General features: G+C 39.3%; 1 protein-coding gene across 1 annotated transcript in view; it reads left to right on the top strand.

Moving 5' to 3' along the window:
* Positions 1–12605: 12605 nt before the first annotated feature.
* Positions 12606–14678, top strand: part of LOC149784913 (uncharacterized) — a 37573-nt gene continuing 35500 nt past the window's right edge. The window contains exon 1 of the mRNA XM_089931265.1: positions 12606–12675. The gene's annotated coding sequence lies outside the window, so the exon portion shown is untranslated. The remainder of the gene's footprint in view (positions 12676–14678) is intronic.

Below are 14678 nucleotides of genomic sequence, written 5' to 3'. Positions count from 1 at the left end.
TCTGGGTACACAAGGGAATGTGTACAGGTCGAAGTCTGTGTGACATGAGGTACCATGCTAAAAGTAAAGAATATGGATACATATGGAGCTGGGTATGATTAGAAGATTATATGACATAAGATACCATTCTACAAGGATTTCGACACATATGGGACTACGTAAGACGTATATATTACATGACATCCCATGCCAGATTTCAGTAATCTGGATACATATTAGGGTGGGTTGAGATGTCATTCTAGAGGTAAGCAATATGGATTCACATGGGACCGGGTAAGGTTCGAAGACTATATGACATGAGGAACCACGCCAGATGTCATGAATCTGGATACAAAAGTGAGTGGGTATAGACAGAAAATATATCTCATGAGATACTATATTAGAGGGAAGGGATATGAATACACCAATGAGTGGGTATAATGAAATGGGCTGTGACCAACGTGACATCAACCGCGTTCAACGACGTTGAACTTTCCTATGACGAATTTTCTACTGTCTATGATATTTATCATCGAGCCAACGCGGAGATCGTGATTGTCGTTGGAAGCACTATTCAGCTAAATGGTGCTCCGGTTTTTTTATATAAAAAAATAATCATACTCAGTTAAATTAAGCCTACCAGTAATAATAACAGCAACAATCACCACGATTATATCAGCGGTTACAACACAAAACCAGAATGCCGAACATTTTCTTTCAAACTCAATCAACTATGCGCACGGGTATGTACTTGATATTGTACATGCGTGTATGATATAGTTTGCCAAATATTAGCTCAGCACCGTTTGGCAATCTTCCCGCGAACAACAATCCAGATGAAACCGGAGCAGAAGCTGCGCGACTGGAAGGTGATTGAAATTCCTACATACACGTATGAAATAGCCGAGCTCATCGAAGAACTTCGGCAGCAAATCAAATCAGATCAGTCGCCGGAATGGAATACAGAATCGTTATCACAACTCACAAACCAACACGGAGCGTTGCGCTCCTGATAACAGATCCTGACATTGTTGTTGACATTGACAGATCTTCAATCAGAACCGCACTTGGCTGGACCAACAATTATCGTCCGCTGACCTTTGGTGATGGTAAAGGTTTTATACATACATAAGAATGTGTATTTTACACTTTTTAAAAAATTATAACCCCACACTACTGCAAGGAGCAGCAGTGAGTTGGGTACAGCCGGCGAGAAACCAAACGGTGGGATCGCACTCTCTTAAATTGCGGGAGGAAGGTTGGGTCGTACCAAATGCAATCGCGGGGGAAGGGGTGAGGGAAAAGTACCACTGGCGCGAAAAAATAAATAAATAAATAAAGAATAAACCAAACGATGAGATGACCCTTGCAGTTGCTTAACTGTATGGAACTAATACAAATCAAACATGATCCAGTCCATGAAAAGTATTTGCAAAGCAACACCACTTAACAACCATGAAAATAGTTTCTTTCACAATATCTTGATATTAGTCTTTCGTTGTCCATTTATTGTACGATATTCTGGTATGCAGTATCTAAGTGATTATATAAAGAATCTTACTAATCAGCTATATAACTTATGGAAAACAGCCAGAATGATATTATAGCAAAATGGGCTTCAAGCGGGGCTTTCATAGGGCGTACTCTGTGTAAAATACTCAATAGAGGTAGTCATACAGTCCCTGTATAAACGATTCATAGTAAGCCCTATATATAGAGCTCGAATTGACAGAGTGGTCCGTTATATATCTTTTAATACAAACAATGCTTAGATTGCTAAGAAGACTTTTGGGTCATTATTACATAAAAATGACCGAAACAGAAACTTAAATTTAGAATATATCTTTTGATTTTCTTTCAAGTATCTTTTTAGGGTAAGGGGGTGAGTTGCAAATGTCACGAACATGATTGTTAAACATTATTTCAAGTTAGACGTGTATGATTTATTAAAGGCATTAACACATTTTCGTAAGAAAACCATGACATGACTTTGAGTAAGTCAGTATTGAAAGGTGAAAATTGATTAATAAAAATGTCAATCAAAGGATATTTTCTTATATGCCTTGTGGAAGGTCGTGGCTCACTCTTATTGACTCGTGTCTGATTATGTATGCCCTCGGCAAGGCCTCGGACTAAAACAAATTAATATATCGGACATTTATAATAAAAGGCATATAAAATATATTTTATAGCATAATAGAACTATGCTTGTTATTTCTGCATAGTTTCTTAAATCCTGCGCCTCTTTCTGCTTAGTAGATACCTGTTTGGATTTGGTCCACCTTCTGACATGTTCTTAATACTGACATGTTCTTAATACGCGTTCTTTTCAAATGTGATGTTTACATATTTCTTGTATTTGCTTTCTTATGACAGTTTGGAAATGCTTTGTGTAAAATGATTCTTCCATCTATCATATTTAATATATATATTGAATGTATGAAATAATGATTGTAGCACAAAATTCATGACACGTATGTATGTTTTTTCTTATGTTTTATATTCACTGTAGTGAATAATGATTGTTAGCGTTTGTATCATACAAGTCATCACACAATTGTATGATTGTATACATGTTTCAGGCGAAAATGTATAACAATATTAATTGATGACATATACATGAATTTGGACATTTTTGTATTTTAATCTTCCCACAGTTTATCCCAGATAATTTGGATCGTTGCAACTGATAAGAGACTTTTACTGTGACTAATACCATGTAAGTCAAACTATATATGTATAGTAACAGGATTTACAGATCAGCACTTCCGTCTTTGTATGGCCTTGATGGTCGCACATGCTTCCATCCCCATAGAGACAGACGTACAAACAGGCAGACGACAGCCTGATACACCAGCACACACAACTAAAATAACACCAAACTGGTCGTAATAACAGGTACGGATTTAAAATCTATAGACACTTGCTGCTCAATTAAACTGTTAATAGCAACTTGTAACAGTTCAAAAATTCAGAACGTTTCAAATCCACGTAGTGATAAAGGCAACATTTCATGCTACGACATTAAAACATAAATATACTTCACATATCAAATAAAATAAAATGTAACACTAACCCCAGTGGCTGTAGAATGGAATGGATTATTTAGGGGGATTACCGCCATAATTATGTGCGTGTATTTTCTAATCTTCCTTGGTGCATTATTATAAATGGCTGCTTGAAAGTGTTGCTTTCATAATTCTATCTGTGCATGGCAGTTTGCAAATGCTACTTTCCTTCTGCATTATTGTAAATGACTGCTTGTAAGTGCTACATTCATAATTCTAGTCATGAATTTTCTATTCTTCATTGATGCAAGCTGTAAATGGCTGCTTGCAAGTGTTTCGATTTACTTTCCTTCTCCGTCATTGTATCTTGCAGTTTGCCAACTACTGAATTTATTCTGTAGGTTGTCGTATGGCAAACGCAATGTCAGTTATCAAAAGTTTTGTATATTCTGTTTATAAACTTTACAATTACATAATTCCAACAGCTGTTTTCATCAGATTTGGCCTTGCAACAATGTAAATACTAAGCTTTATCATTATCGTCTTTGTTGTCCAACTCTTGTCGACATCTTTTGTCATAATGGCATACTAGAGATTGGCATGTCATTATGATAATAGACGGCGCTCTAAATTTCTCAAGTTTTTCCTTTACCGTTTTTCCTTTCTTCTTCTTCTTCTTTTCCGTCTCTGGAATCCAGTCAGTATGTCCCATTGATCTAAACTTCTCCTGCACCTTAATCCAGTTTTCATTCATTCTTTCAAACTCCTCTTTGTTTGTTCTGTTTTCTTTATCCTTTCTTTCTTTAGCCCAGTTGTCTTTTATCTTCTTCACCTCTTCTTCCAACACTTTTCTCATTATTTCTTCTCCTTAAGCTGGTCCAGACCCCACTTTACAAATGACTACCCTGTCCAATGCAACGTGTCTTCTAGAAAGCACCTGACTCTCTGGACACCATCAAGGGCCTCCTTCAACGTGCCCACTCTTACATATAGAGGTTGAATGAAATCTCTTAACTTATCTACTTCCTCTTCTATCATACCTTGTACCAGATCCCTGGCTACTTTTAGACTAGTCACAAAGCCTGGGCTACCTGGATACTTCGATTCCTTCTCAAGACTTTCCACCACATAAGCTGCATCCAAGATCCAAAACCAACAGTCATTCAATTTGTTGAATAAATATATTGTCATCTTCGTTTATTCAATGTTGAATGGCGCGAAAGCTTGCTTGCTTAGTAAAATTAAAGTGGTGTGCGTACATAAGTACATTTACCACTGGTTTGTGACTGCACCGCAGCCTGAAATTTGTTCATGGGGGAAGGAAAAAGAGCCTCATTCCCCAGGCGTTAATGTGCACTGATAATTTTAGCCTCAGCCGTGAGTCTTATTTTGGACCCATAACGGTTTGACTGGAGGGCTACACATGAGAAGGAATAGACCCACACACTTATGTTCCTAACAAAATTCTTTTTACCAGTCACTGTGGTGTCGACAAATGCAGTTTGTAACGTCAGTCGGGATTGGTCGGCGACATAACGTCACACTGGGACACCTAATTTAGGCGGGTGGAAATTGTTCCACATCTCCGCACATGTGTACGAACGTCCGGAGGTGAAAAGTGAGGAAGATTCCGGCAAAGAAGGCTATCCGCAAAGGAGTTACTTAACCAAGTTTATGTCCAGCTATTTTAAATTGACCCTAACAAAACCAATGTTGTGTTAGCCACATGTGCAATTGAGTCAAATTCAACTAAGTCTTATAAATTTCCTAATTCCTAAGGAATCCAAAAAGATTCTAGTACATAATGTACATAATGAAATGACCTAACAATTTATAAATACTAATTGTCTAAGTGATAAATGAGAGTGTAGTCACTCTTAGATATTTGGTTTAAATTTTGATGCAGGCGATCGAAAAGATCAAGTCAGTGCACACGAAGACATATAAAGATTTATTTAGCCAAAATGAGAACCAAATTCATTCGACCAGGCAATTTGATGTGTCGACCTTTTAAAATCGAGATCAGGAACGTCGTCCAGGCAGGTCCGGAAATGTTCTCCACTGCTGTTTTCGCAGTCATGACGACTTTTCGACATCAGCGTTAATAATGTGCTATTAATAACCGGTCACTTGTAATCCGTTCTCTTTTGTTTATTCGGATTCTAAGGCTGGGTAGTTAGGTTTCCGTGGGCTGCAGCAGGTGTATATGGCACGCGCACCCTTTTTCTTCTTTTTTAATAGTTAGTCACGGCCCACGTGCTGCATATTTTTCCACTCCCTGCTCCCTCTTTTTTTAACTTGACGAGCGCTCTGGAGTATTTTCCCTGTAACTTTCTGTTGTCTTCCAGCGAAGTCTTTATGCAGCAATGCCCTTTGTTATCCACTGCAAAAATTTGTCCTTTGTCTTCGTAGCACGTGGTCGCTACACTGCACTGCTCTGCGATGTTCACTGGACGACGTTCCCTGGTTGGCGCGAAAGATGAACGCTTTGACTTTATCATTGTTACGCACGGACGTGAAGGAAAACATCCTTTACACTCACTTCACATTTTATCTACTATCCATAAGAGGGAAAGGTAAAAACTATTATATATTATCAGAAAACCACAAATATACTATAAACACAGAAGTGAGGAGCAAAAGCAAACCAAAATATACTATCAAAAACCCACAAAGCGTAGCCTCCTGTATAATCCTCGTACATAGTGCCATGACTGGTGTTGGTCCCTAACTGTCCGCTGGCTTTGCGACAGGGATAAGTACGACCACAAGTAATTCATCTTCACACTAAAGTCAGGTTCGAAGGGCCTGATACACAAGGTTTTGCCGTGGCGACTGACCTGCTGAAACTCGAAAGGATTTTGATTGTGGGATCTGTTGAAGACTGCATTGCCCACGATACCAACGATTAATCGCTTGGGTAACTGTTCTTGGAACAGATGATCGTCGATCTTGGATCGGAGTCCAGTGGCAATGGTGAAAGTTTTCACTTCCACGCGTCGTATCGGATACTTGGCGGTCGTTCAGCTCAAAGTGTGACTGATGTCATTTCCCACTTTAGGTAACACTTCCACACGTCGCACATAGAGTCTGGCTTCCTCGGTGTAGGTTTTGTAATCGGCAGCACAGCCATCAAATGGAAAGTGGTACTGCTGAGATTCAGTCTCAGGCAAACAGGCACGCCGTACAGAAAGTACTTCTCTTGTAACCACATGTTCAAATGCAAGCGGTCCATCCGTTCGACAAGCCACTTTATGATACTCAATCTTAACACTTCTTTTGCCTCTGTTCAGGGGGTTCCCAAATGCTAACTCGAACTTGTCAGTAACTGTGTCCACCAAATGTTCACCACTAAAATAATAACCTGACGGTATTTTCAACGTGTAGATGCCGTGAGAGGCAAGACTTTGCACTTGATCAATCCTTCGTATTATCGAATGTTGTCCAGGTCAGTGTGTTCCGTCAGAAATTGTAAGTGTCCTGCAGAAAAGCGACAACATTTGCACACGTAAGGATACAGGGAATACACGTCCAGGTATTTGATTTCTCCTCTTTTCTCCTCGTCGGTTTGATACAGCAAACAGGTGTCATTTGTCCGTCCTCCTTACAAACTATCCCGCGGGTTCAGTGGGTCCACCAATTTGCAACTTTCCACGATACGTTTAAACTCGGGATCGGTTTCAATCGGTGATCGTACTCGTGTTCCCACATTTCCATCACTTGGTATCCTTGCTGTTCTTACTTCACGCGCCGCTGACCTGTGGCCTCGTACAAGTCTTCCATGGTCCGTTGTAAAAACTTATTTTTAGTGTCACATTGAGGGTATCAGAGGGGACATCCGTGAAATAAGCAAACGTTAAACTCGTACACGATCTTGGGGTTTTCTAAGTCCCAACTATCCACTGAATACGTTCCGATGGTCTTTTCGCGTCCTCCGTTGCGGGCATGTTGGATCCATTTATCTTCCTTCTCGCATAAGTAATGTAGCCAGCGTAGGGCTTTGACCGAGTATTGACGTTTGACAATGCTGGTCGTTTGAGGGCTGATGACAGCCAGGGTGTTTTCGGGCATGAAACGTTGGTGGTACACTAAGGAACACGCTTTGGCAATAGTGCAGGTTTCTTTCAGAGGATCGATCCCTCCGTGTTCCATGAAAAATGTCCACGTCGGAACTTCAATACATTAACATTTCTCCCTGAAATTCAAAAGGGGTCCGAGGCGTGAGCCTGGTATCAAGCGTAGAAAGCTTACGCGTGTTGTCGGGGTTGTAGTTGTGAGCCTCAGGCAAATAGGGGAGAACGGCGTGTTGATTGGCTTCGATATTGAAAACGTGCAGGAAATAACCTTTAGTAATTTCTGTCATTCCAAACGTTTTAGGCATTCGGCTCAAAGGCATGGCCAAGTAACTCATTGATTCTTTAAACTGCACTCGACCCAATTGAATGAAAAATGATTTTGGCTCCGTTCAAGGTCACTTTCGGACGTTCGGTACTTTGTTCCGTATAGTATCTCAGGAAGAAATTGCCCGTCGTATCCCGAGAAATTGTGAGCCATCACCGTGACATGGCGATGACAGTCTCCGTAACGTTCGATGTCCTCTTGTCTCCACGTCTTGTCGATGGGGTCTAAGATCCATTGGGCGATATCGGCTAGAGTGTTTGTTTCTCCGGGAGTCTTTCTGCAGTGAGGGTAATGACTAAAGAAAGGCTTTTTGATGCACTTTTTGCACCCTCTATGAGCCAAACAGAAATTAGGAATGAGAATTCCAGTCTCGTGCATGCTTTCGAAATCGAAAAAGATGAAATAGCCTTTCTTCTGGTCAAGTTCGTCCTCTTGCTTGGAAAGGTATTTTTGAATGTAGCATTCATGTTCCAAGTCCACGATTTGGTGACAAATGTGACATCATTTCTTTCCTCGACAAACGTGAACTTGGCACTATTGGTACGTTAGCTTCTTCCACAAGTAGGGCACAATCTCAGCAGTTGACAAGCACTTTTCTGCTGTGAACCTTGCGTCTTTAGATGTTGTTGGTAACAGGCTGGACTGACAAGAGTTCGTTGAAAAGTATGGCAATGTACTCATTCTTGTCCTTCGTCCCTAGGCTTGGTTGAGAGGTCAAACATCCCGAGCATTTCGATCCATAATGTTTGTGTTGCTCTCGATTGTTATAGCCATAGTCACATTTCTCACAGTAATAACTGTATCCCAAGAATGCGCTGATACTGGTGATGACATCGAAATGTTCATCGTGATAATAGACGTGAATGTATTTTCCGTCCTTGATGTCTTTGCCTCGAAACAATAGAGGTCCGCACAGTTCTCGAGGGTGCACTTTCAAGGTGTAGCGTGGAACTAGGACATCTAGCAATATTTGCATTTCAGGAATACCACAGGGTGTGTCTTTGGATAGCCCCGCTTGTTGTAACGAGGGTTCTGTTTCTCTTTATTGTTTGCCTCGGTTCGATTTTCGAATGTTCTCCCAGGCTATTTTCCATTCTACCATGTAGTTCTTGTTGGCATACGTTCGTCCCACCACGATGGCCCTGGCTAAACACATTTTGTCTTGAGGGATGTTAATTCGGATGAGACTCGTCTTGGTGCTATGAAGGTCCTCCACCAATAACAACTTTTTTTGTGTCCGGTCGTTTGGGGAAGAGACACGTGGTTCATGAACAGTGTGGCTTTTCCATCGGTGATGTGAAACTTGTTGTTGAATTGTTGCACGTGTTGAATCTTTTCGATGACGTTTGAAGGTGTTAATACTGCCGGGCTGCTAAACTCAATCCAAACGGGGGACTTTAAGCTGTCGTGATGAATGAAGAGTCTCAAGCAATCGTGTTCTTTGGCTTGACATTGTCGTTTCAGTGTGATTAGCAAAGTATCCCACACATAGGTGATGAAGCCCTCTGATTTCTACAGTGGTACATTGGACTTGAAATCTTTAAACTTCACCGTGTACGTGTAAGCCGTCGTTCTAAATTTTCTAGAAGAGCGCTTTTCCGTCTCTCGAAAGTGGTAGTACTTTTCAGGGGTTACTAATGGTCGTGAAATTTGGTTGCGTGTAGAGTCTCTCGGTCTGGATTCTGGCTCACTCTTGTCATCTTCAAAATCACTGGCATAAATTTGTGCCAGAACTTCAGCTACTGTACGAGGCAATAAATCACGTTTCTCCCTCTTACTTTCTTCTTCTTTCTCCGTGACATGATGCAATCGTTTCATCTTGACTGTAAAAGTCAAATGACTATATTTTAAACGCCATTGGTCACTTTATATCCATGTCAGACCAGCATATATATATATATATATATATATATATATATATATATATATATATATATATATATATATATATAGGGTTAGTGTCTTCCCTTCCAATATTCATTTCACTCTCAAACCGTGCAGAACGATGGAAGAGCCCACACAGATCGAACTTCTGATGAGTGCTTTGCGAGGTGTCATAAGAAAATTTTCTTCAGACAAGCATAAGGAAAATGCCCCCTTCTTTCTAGATAAAGGTCAAGATACTTGCTATATCTGTAAAAAGAAAGGTCATTGGTTTTAAGAGTGTCCATACCACCAGAAAAGCAAAACAGGTGTCAGAAGAGACAATAGTCAAGATTCCTGTTATCATTGTCAATAAAAAGGACATTGGTTTTCAGAATGCCGTATGAAACAACAGGAGCAAGAGGAAAAGAGGGGTTTAGAACAGGAAGAAGAAAAAGAAGCGGTACCCTCCCCAAAGGAAGAACCTGGACACGTGCAGAAAGAAAAAAAGAGAAGAAAGAAAGACGAGGAGAAAGTGAGAACGAAGAGGAGAAAAATCTAAGTGAAGAAATTCAAAAAGCAGAGAGAGTGTACAAAGACACAGAAGAAGTCAATCAACTTTTTAAAGTGCTGTGTTGTGAGTTGGATTGTAAAATTTGTACCAGAAAAGACAAGGTAGAAGACGTAAGTGTCTCTTGGTTTTGATATTTTAGAATATGGATCTACACTCGCGCACTCACACACGTACATCATGGGTAAAAAGGGCTTTTGCGTTTTAATTGATTTCGGCCAAATGAATGACATCTCTTTTCGAGAGAAGTGAATGGCCCTGAAAAGGACCGTTGGGTATTTGTTTGTTGAAAAAACAAAATCAGGAGCGGGACGTAATCATCTGTAACTGCCTTAAGCCTTTGCCACGGCCAAGGCCTACTTCTGGACTGGCTCCTGTCGATGATGATTTGGTAGTAATCACTAGGGGTGGTATCGCAAGCGTAGTAAAAGAGCTGACTTGTTTGGCTCGGGAAGGTCTTTTTCTCTTGGGTCGCATTAAAGAAGTCTGATACATTTGTTTTAGACTTCTTAACTCTGCAAAAATGTCTAAGAGTACTGTCACCGTTTGACTTTCACTGTCTTCCTTCTCTCCTAGACCTTGTTTCTTCTTTGCTGTTTCTTCCTGTCGTTTCCTTCTTGACTCTTCTTCTTCTCGCTGTTGCTGTTGAATGAGAAAAGCTTATTATGCGTCTTTCTGCTGTTGAACAAATTTCTCCAATTCTTCTTTGTGTCTCTGTTTAAAATTCTCGATGTGTGGTAAAGATGGAGACGGTGGCGAAGGTACTGGTACCGGAACAAATTCTTGCGAAGACTTTGGTGGCCACTATTATGCCATCGCTTCTCGACTCCACAGCCGGTGCACCCAAATTCATTGTCTTCTTAGTTTCCCTCATGTTTGAAAACTGTGTCGCATGGATTGACTGCGCACAGAGCTAGTGCATCTATATAGGGAATGTGACGTCACAGTCCACTCTCTTTGGATTGGAAGACCGATTCCGTGTTGTGACTGAATTTTGTAACGCGTGTTAGGATTGGTGAAAGAACTCAATCCTTTTCGATCCGCACTTCCACTAGAAATAACCCCAGTTAAATGCATTCCGTTCACCTGTTCTCGTCACAAGATGTGGACAAACGTAGAATCATCTACTCTCGTATCGTCAGTGCTGTTCCGTACGGACTTACCCATGTATGTCAGATCATCATGGACAATTATCAGGATCACCGATACGAGCATTTGGAAAAGAATGTATGTGGAGAGACAAGGCTTTTTGAAGAGAGTCCTCATCTATGGTCCAGAAGTCAGAAGAAGTTTGAGGAAGAGAAGAAGACCTATGCGTTGCCCTCTATTTTAACGGAATGATGTTAGCAACAAAAAAACAAAACAAACAACAAATGCCCTTTTTAGGGCCTCTCATATGCCTCGAAAAGATTTGCTTTTTTGTCTAAAATTGTTTTTTGTCGGTTGTATAGTTGTTTGTGTTTATATGTTGTCTGTTGTATGTATTATAAATGTCTGTCTCGCCAAAAACATTCTAGGGTTGTTTGTTCCCCACAGCTCTTTGGTCCCGATTGAGGTCAGCCCCATGCTCGATTGTTACCCATCTTCAGTCCTGTGACGTCACCTTACCTGTTCCATTCCTATTGTCCCTAGACAGGCCCAATACTTTCTGTCCCTCTATAGGCCCACCCATGTTAAAATTCTCTATGTTCAATTCCCGTTGTCACTAGACTGGCCCACAATTATAAATTTCCCATTGTCTCCAGAGTGCCGAGACCCTGTTTTTGATGGTAATTTCCATTGTCCCTAGGGTGCCACCTTCAACTATTGGTGAAGTTATTTGCATTAACAACATGCAAAGTAGAAAGACTGTTAGTATGTCTCTATGACACTTTCATGTACTGTTATTGAATTTCTTTACATGTGGTCATTATGGAAATTATGCACTATCTAAAGCAGACATTTGATAAAACTGGCTTTCTCGTGTGCTCGAAAAATAAGATTTATATAAATGGAACTTACAGCTGCCTCGCTAGGCGCTCAGCAATAAGAGGTAAGTGTTAGAACTTGTCGGCCTGGTGTCAGGATAATGTGACTGGGTTAGAATGATGCTACATATCTTCGGCATGATGCCCCAGTGCTAGACATCACTTTAAGCTATACGACTGAAAAATTGCTAAAGCTACGTTAACAACTCTAAATCACACAGGAGCGCAGGCGCGACTTTTGTGTATGATTGACGAGTGTAATATAGGTTATGGAGTAATACATCTTGGCCTTACTTCAGATATGCACCTCTTTTAAAAAAATAAACTGCTAGCTCCGCATGGTCATTTTCACTTCATGGACTTCAAAAGTAAAATTGTAGAAAAAGAGCTGATAACTTCTTTTTACATTTTATATATATGGTAATACATTCATTGCGCTTTCAGAAGCTGGTGTTGTATAGTCTGGCAAAAATTCGTTTTCCTTATTTTAATAACTGTCTTTTTAGCACATGGAAGCGGTCATTTTAGTTAGCTGTGTGCTTAAATCATGTACAGTTTCTACAAGTACAATATCCAAAGAAATTTCAACCACAGGACATGAAAGTAACATGGAGGTATACTTACATTCTCTCCAGTGTGCATGTTGAAAATTTAACAGCCTGACCTTACATCTATCATTCTCTCAGAAGTTCATAATATCTGTAGAGCGTCCTCTAAAAATCAAACCTATGTACGAAACTTTATAGCGGAACCATATCAAAATATGTATTTCTGTGTGTCACATGGTCTAATTTTGAGCCAAAATCACTGCGTCTCCCTATTGTGCTAATGTGACGTCATTTACGTTCTTGACAACAAGGTTGATGTCTGAAACACTCCATCGAAGGTAATTTGAATGAGATTTTATTTTCCCCTTTTTTGTCGGCCTGTTTGTTTTTGTTCTTTTAAAATCTGAGGAAGTCAGCAAAAATATGTTTATATTTTGGCACAAAGCATTTTTACCTTCATAAGTATGTCAGAAATGGTGTGTGTGTCTCTTTAAACCCTATACCAGTTTAGAACACGCATATTTAAACAATGAAGTCCAGAGAAAAGTTTTTATAGTATCGTATCCAATTTTGCTTAGACTTAATATCTGTCAATCCCTCTGTCAATATAGGAGAAAGTGATAGGTTTTATCGAATATACTGACAAATATACTCTGCTGTATGGTATTAAGTATGACATAAATACGTATTCAGATCAAAATAAGCCCATCACTGATTGCCAGACTGCACCATAGAAATATTTCATAGACCGTATAAGTATTGTGCCTTCTGCGGATTGGCGTCTGAATTTCATTTTTGAGAATGTCCTGAAATATGTGTACACACGTGATAAAAATTATATATTACTTTTCTTTAGTATAAACTAAAATAGCATATTACTTTCCATTTTATTACACTACAATTATTTATCTCGTTGTTAAAACTATTGTATAGATAGTTTTATCAACAAGCACGCAATTTTCATATAACCTGATATCGTTCAAACTCGATTGTTAAGATATTGAATTGGAAAATCACGGAACACTCTGGTTCTCTCGCCACTGACGGGTCGATCGCTTTCACTAAGATTTAAAGTGCGTGTGTGTGTATTTCGTATGGTCAGGCAGCATACTCAGAGGTCCTTATCATACCAGTAACGTAGCATCTGTCAGGGAAATATATAAATAAACAAAACTTCTTTAAGAATTTTTTTTCCCTCGCAAAAACGACCCATAATTATATAAGAAGTGTGTTTGCTATAAATTAGAGAGATCGAGATCTGCGGTTTGCATCTAATATATCAACTATTAGGTGTTTAAATAAGTAAAGTACCCATCCAAATGTTGTTCTACATAATTCAATCAAGTAAATCTCGGAGATTCTGTTAATTTGTCGAATTTGAGCAAGTAAAAGTAGTACCTTATCGTGGAAAACTGAACAAATACTGGTATAAAACTTGTAGATCTGCATTGATATATTATAAAGTGCAAAAATCGGTTGCATACTTTGCCGAAATGACATATACTATATTGTTTTTATACTCTGCTTGATACTTTGTAATGTACTGTTTCTTGCAGGGAGCGGACAAACTAGGCTGTTAGAAGTTGGGTCTGATCGCTATAATTGATAGAGACGATCACAAATGTTTAAACTATTTTCTGTAATAAAAAACTAATAATAGTATTCGTATACCATCCCCTTTTATTTCTACCACCTTACCGATTTTAAAAACGAAAAGCGTCAAGGATATTTAAAAAACACGCACTAAACAGTCATTTAATTCATGAATGTATATTTTCTAACCTAATACTACGAAGGATGGCCGCTAACATTGTCATATTGTTCGCGTTTAAAATCAAACGGACGCTGTCGTTCTAAACAATCAGACAGACTGCTCACTGTCCTATTCCGGTTTCTAGACCAGTCCATGTCCACAAAAAACTGTTGTCTGCATCCACTATTTGCAATGTTTAGTTTTCTAAAAAGAACTGGAAAAAGTTTTTAAACGTGTAACTTTTACACACATATATGTTATAAGAGATGTAACTCCCTAAGTTACGGAAATGTAAAGAATTATTTTGATTTTATCGAGGATGGCGAACGAAATCACATCTGTTTTCTGAAGAAAAAAATTAGACTGGCGCGAGCACATATGGTGCAGTGTCAGTAAAGAAACATCCGTTTGGTTTGAAATGCACAGAAGATGACAGTTTTTAGGGATCGCCTGGTGACAATTAGGTTAGAAATTATAAATTGATGAATGAAATGACTAGATTTTGTGCATACTTTATATCATTATACCTTTTTTTTAAAATTCGGTAGAGGGTTTAAAATAATGGGGGGATAAACGAATATTATATGT

This window comes from Sinohyriopsis cumingii, chromosome 13 (assembly GCF_028554795.1).
Source record: "Sinohyriopsis cumingii isolate HCF-2022 chromosome 13, ASM2855479v2, whole genome shotgun sequence".
Lineage (NCBI taxonomy): Eukaryota > Metazoa > Mollusca > Bivalvia > Unionida > Unionidae > Sinohyriopsis > Sinohyriopsis cumingii.
The sequence above is the reverse complement of the archived record's forward strand: the minus strand, read 5'-3'. Positions and strand labels throughout refer to the sequence as shown.